This window comes from Bos javanicus, chromosome 25, assembly GCF_032452875.1.
Source record: "Bos javanicus breed banteng chromosome 25, ARS-OSU_banteng_1.0, whole genome shotgun sequence".
NCBI lineage: Eukaryota > Metazoa > Chordata > Mammalia > Artiodactyla > Bovidae > Bos > Bos javanicus.
Genome location: NC_083892.1, coordinates 701,984 through 707,698, shown reverse-complemented (window position 1 = coordinate 707,698; position 5,715 = coordinate 701,984).

The following is a 5,715-nucleotide window of genomic DNA, read 5'->3' as shown; positions in this document are numbered from 1 at the left end:
CCCTTTGAGGACAGGAAGGACCCTGTTCTGTGCCTCCAGGCCCTCTTAATCTCAGGAGAAGGAAGCAGGATGTACCGAAAGGTCATGATCCGAGCAGCAGTCACCATCTCCTTGCCCAACCAAGAGAAAAACATCCAACAAACCCCAGGTGAGGGGCATCCTGCAAAATCCCTGACCAGCACACCTCGGAATGGCCAAGGCAGTCAAAACTAAGTCAGAGACCCTATTCCAGAGGAGCCTGGGAGATGCAAGGACCACACATGACAGGGGACCTGCTGCAGGAAGAGGATGCCACCTGACACTGTGCTGGCGTTGGTTCATAACTGTAACGAGTAGAGGCTAGCTACAAGGGATGCGAAGGGCAGGGGGCACACAGGGACACCATCCTTTCTACTTCGTTTTTCTGTAAGCCTAAAAGTGCTCTAAAAAAGTTACAGTCTATTAATTACCTTTTTTTAAGTAGCAAGATGCCCCCGTAATCACAGCAGCCCAGTCTCTCCTCAGACCCCAAAAGTTGAAAGGACTGGGACCCTCGCAGTCACCCACAGTCTCTAACACAGACACTGCCCTCTGAGAATCCCGAATATCTGAGCCTCAGCAAGACTCATGGGGCAGAGTAACTGTGATTACAAACCAGGTTTCTGCAAGATTGTTTATCCTCATAAAATTAAATATTTTATGTTTAACCTTCCTTATCTTTCAACAAAAAGAACCAAAAAGCAGCAAATCAATGTGGACAGAACAGCAGAAAGAACTTGAGTTGGCCACGTAGTTATAACCTAGCTCTTCTAAGGGATCTGCACCAATGATGGGAAAATAAAGCTGTTTTTCTTTAAACTGTGATGTTTACATGCACTGGATTTATCATCACTGGTTTTAAGTGAAAGTCCTAAGTGTAACAGCTGCTCTGTTTTTGTCTCTAAATACCTCTAGATGTCACCATGTAACAGAAACTTGAAAAATTTAGGAGAGTTGAAGAAGAGTCCTGACGCTAAATTTGAAAGGCAGGTCTGGCGTTTGCAACGTGGGGAAGCAATTGGGTAGGCCTGTGGCTCCACCTAGTGGCAAAGGCCAGGCAGGGGCCATGGGTGAGCCAGCCAGCTGAAGATGGAATGGCCTGACACCACCACACAGTAATGGGACTTCAGGAGCTGCCTTTTTGGGATTCAGGTGAAATGCAACATGAAACTGTGTCTTGGCAGGGCTTCTGGGATCTTCCTCTGAGATCCAGCTCCAAAGACCTAGCTCCACAGACCTCAGCCCAAGAACTGCTCAGGACCTCCACATACCACGGGGAGCACCTCTTGCCGTGTGCTGCCATTGGTGCATTTGCCCATTAGAGATGGACAAAAGTGGAACTTGGCCATCTGCACAACCCAGGCCCTGCCCAGGACCAGGCCAGGGGGCTCGAGGAGGGAGAGGCTGTGGAGAAACAAGGAGAGGGGGGCCTCAAGGACTCACCAAGATAGGGCGGTGGTGGACCCCCACCCCCGTGGGTGTTGAGCAGCACCCCTGGCCTCCACCCCCAGACCCCACAACCTTTCCCAATGGAGATGGTGGTGGGGCAAGACTGGATGTAGATCCCAGGAGACCAGGCTTTACAGCTGCTGTGCCTTGATTCACTGAATTTTGTCTCCAACACACCCCTCCCCCTCCCTACAATCCTGGCTTACTTGCTATCCAAGCCACAGGCCATCAGGACAGTGCCCAAAGTCCTTACTGAGTCACGATGGAAGACAAGCTTTGTCCCCTGTCGACTGTCTGCTCAGCCTGTTAGTTTTACAAAAACTGCCTGGTGTCCAGTTCCATGGCACACCTCAAAACTCACCTGGAACAATAATCACATGGCTCACTCAGATGTCCAGAACAGCCCTTTAGGAGGGAGGGTGTCCCTTGAGAGGGGACCTAGGTGAGGAGGTTTGAGAGCGGAACTGAGAGGGGGCACCTGAGGGGGAGTAGCTGACAGGAGGGGCTGATCTGAGAAGGGGGGACCTGATGGGCGGAGACATGAAGCGAGAGACCTGAGGGAGGACCTAAGAGGGGGTACCTGCAGGGGGAGACCTGAGAGGGGTGGACTTGAGGGGGAGGGCCTGACGGAGGGGGGATCTGAGGTGGTGGGTCTTGAGAGGGTGAACTTGACAGAGGGGACCTGAAGGGGATACCTGAGGGGAGACCTGAGAGGAGAGACCTGAGTTGGGGTAACTGAGTTGGGATATCTGAGGGGGAGACCTTAGAGGGGGAATCTAAGAGGGGTGGACCTGAGGGGGTACCTGAAAGGGGATCTGAGTTGGGGCACCTGAGAGAGGTGGACCCTAGGGGGAGGACCTGAGAGGGGAATCTGAGGAGGCGACCTGGGAGGGGGCACCTGACGAGGGAGACCTGAGGGGGGGACCTGAGATAGGGGGACCTGAGGGGTGGGGACCTGAGAGGGAGGACCTGAGGGGGAGACCTGAGGCGGGGACCTGAGTGAGGAGACCTGAAGGGGGGGATCTGAGAGGGGGTTCTGAGGGGGAGACCTGAGGGGGGAGATCTGAGGGGGAGACCTGAAGGGGGGATCTGAGAGGGGGGACCTGAGGCGGGGACCAGAGGGGGGACCAGAGGGCGAGACCTGACAGGGGGGACCTGAGGGGGAGACCACAGGGCGAGACCTGACGGGGGGGACCTGAGAGGGAGACCTGAAGGGGGGGATCTGAGAGGGGGGACCAGAGGGGGAGACCTAAAGGGGGGGATCTGAGAGGGGGGACCTGAGGGGGAGACCTGAAGGGGGGATCTGAGAGGGGGGACCTGAAGGGGGGATCTGAGAGGGGGGACCAGAGGGGGAGACCTGAGTGGGGGGACCTGAGGGGGAGACCTGAAGGGGGGATCTGAGAGGGGAGACCTGAGTGGGGGGACGTGACGGGGAGACCTGAGTGAGGAGACCTGAGTGAGGAGACCTGAGGGAGGAGACCTGATGGGGGGGACCTGAGGGGGAGACCTGAGGTGGGGGACCTGAGGGGGAGACCTGAAGGGGGGATCTGAGAGGGGGGACCTGAGGGGGAGACCTGAGGAGGGGGACCTGAGTGGGAGATCTGAAGGGGGGATCTGAGTGGGGGGACCAGAGGGGGAGACCTGAGCGGGGGGACCTGAGGGGGAAACCTGAAGGGGGGATCTGAGAGGGGGGACCTGAAGGGAGGGATCTGAGAGGGGGGACCAGAGGGGGAGACCTGAAGGGAGGGATCTGAGAGGGGGGACCTGAAGGGAGGGATCTGAGAGGGGGGACCAGAGGGGGAGACCTGAGGGGGGGACCTGAGGGGGAGACCTGAAGGGGGGATCTGAGAGGGGAGACCTGAGTGGGGGGACGTGAGGGGGAGACCTGAGGGGGGGGACCTGACGGGGAGGACCTGGGGGGAGACCTGAGGGGGGGAACCTGAGAGGGAAACCTGAGTGAGGGGACCTGATGGGGGGACCTGAGGGGGAGACCTGAGGGGTGGTACCTGAGGGGGAGACCTGAGACGGGGGACCTGGGGTGAGGACTTGGGAGGATCTGAGGGGGTGACCTGAGGTGGCGGGATCTAAGGAGGGACTTGAGGAGGGGACCTGAAAGGTGGGACCTGAGGTGGGGGACCTCAGAGGGAGGATATGGGTTGGGCAGAGGCACCCTGACAGCTCATCTCCCCTTTTTTCACAGATTCGGGCGGACGGTCTCGCTCACCAGTGCCGCCGTGGGGGGAGGGGGGATGCCCGGCCACCTCAAAGGTCACCTGCCATAACTTAACAGGAGCCCGAGAAGCCAGGCCAAGGGAACACCTGAGCTTGACAGGTGACAACACCACCTCCGTTCCGGCCACGCCTCCACAGAGGACGCAGCCGCCGCCCGGTTCCAAGATGGCTGCGTCACGCAGAACGGCGTCCCGCAGAAGTCCCGCCCCTCGACCGGGGGGCAGGCCCCCTGCGTGCCCCGCCCCCTCCACGCTTAGACCCGGAAGGGATCTCCCAAGGCGGCAGTGGGCTTCGAGCGCCGCGGGCTGTGGAAGAGCGTTGACGGCGGGGATCGCGGAGCAGCGGAGGTGCCTGGAGCCTGCTGCCGGGCCTTCCCTCGCGGTGCCGCTCGGTATTGTCTTCACGGTAAACATCGCACGTTAACACTAGTAAGAACGCCGGAAACTTGTTTCGCTTAAGTTCTTTAGCTAAACTGGCCGTCAGCCTCCGTCCTAGGAGTCCTCGTCTGTCGCGAGTTCCCTGTCCTAATCCTGGCCGTGAGGGGAAGCCCCCCGAGTCTGCCCTGCGTTGCCAGCGGCCGAGCAGCCAGGGCCCCGCGGTGCGTGGGCTCCTCTTGCAGCTCCGCGCGGCCCGGGTCCTCCGGAAGCCAAGCCCGGAGCAGATTCGTCCTGTGAAACCGAGCAGCGAGCCGCGCACACCTCGGAGCCGTCCCGCCGGTTCCGCCCCGAGAGCTCCGCAGTCCAGGACGCGCTCCCGCGTTTGCTCCTTGCGTGGACTCCTGTTAGCTTGATCCTTCACCGTTTCACATGACAGACCTTTCCCCGGGAGGTTGCATTCTAGATTCCTTGTAACTCTGGTGTCAAGTTCTGCAGAGCAGTCTGCATAGACTGCATCCAGAAGTGGCAGACGTGGCCCAGGCGAGGGAGCCCTGCGCTGAACCTGGGAGGGGTGAAGGATGTCCGCGGTCCCCATGGGAGACCTCGCCCCCTGGCACAGGACGGGGGTCCTTTCTGGGGAGAGATCTTTGTGATAGTAGAGGGTCCTCATTCAGTTACTTGCACTCTGCAGTCACCAGAGCTTCTGCAGCTTCAGATGAAATGAGCAGATGGCAGGGATTCCAGGTGTTTGAGGGAAGTCACTAGATGAAGGACACAAAACCGAGGGTGAGACCTGGGCAAGCCCAGAGCCCCAGGGCCTCAGTTTCCTGTTCAGCCAGTTCATCAGACCTACTCTGGGCGGTGAGCACTGCTGGGCATCATCCCTACTGTGGAAGGCAGCCCCAGCTGACAGCAACGTCCCCTAAAGTGTCTCCTCTGCTTTTGTGGAAAACCTCTGGGCACTGAAACTGTTTCTAGGAGCCTCTTCCATCCACCCCTACATGGTGGGCATATTGCTTGGGACCAGAAACGTACCTGCTGAAGGCGCAAGGCCCACCACACTTGGCCACTGGGCAGGGGACGGAGGTGGCTGTGGCAGCTATGAGACAGAATTGGGGGGCCCGCCACACACCCCCAGCTCCACTCACATAGCTGCCCCATGATCAGGTAGAATTTTCTGCAGTGCTGCACAGACCTGGGGGTGCAGCTGCAGGTCGAGAGGGAAAACCTAGAGCCATGCCCAGGCCTGGGTGACAGCGCACTGGTGGCCCGACGTGTGCGTTCGTCCCACTCACCCACCTTCTTGGCGAAAGGCCCTTTTCGGGTGCAGACCAGTAGACTTGCCAGCAATGCGCAGGACCCTTGAGTGACACTAGCCTCATCAGAAGGGGACCCCCATGGCCTGTGGGCACTGGAGTGTTTGGTGCTTAGGCAGGTGCAGGCCCTGGGCCTCTTCCTGAACCTCAGCAGCACCAAGGTATAGACCACGTGCGTCTTTCTGACCCACATGCTGGCAGGAGCCAGTGTCATGGGAGGACTGGAGCAGGCGGGGAAGGAGAGTACTGTGGACCGCAGAGCCATTAGAATAAACTGCTTAACCAGAGTCAATGCCCTGAGACTTTATGACTCACAGCTTATG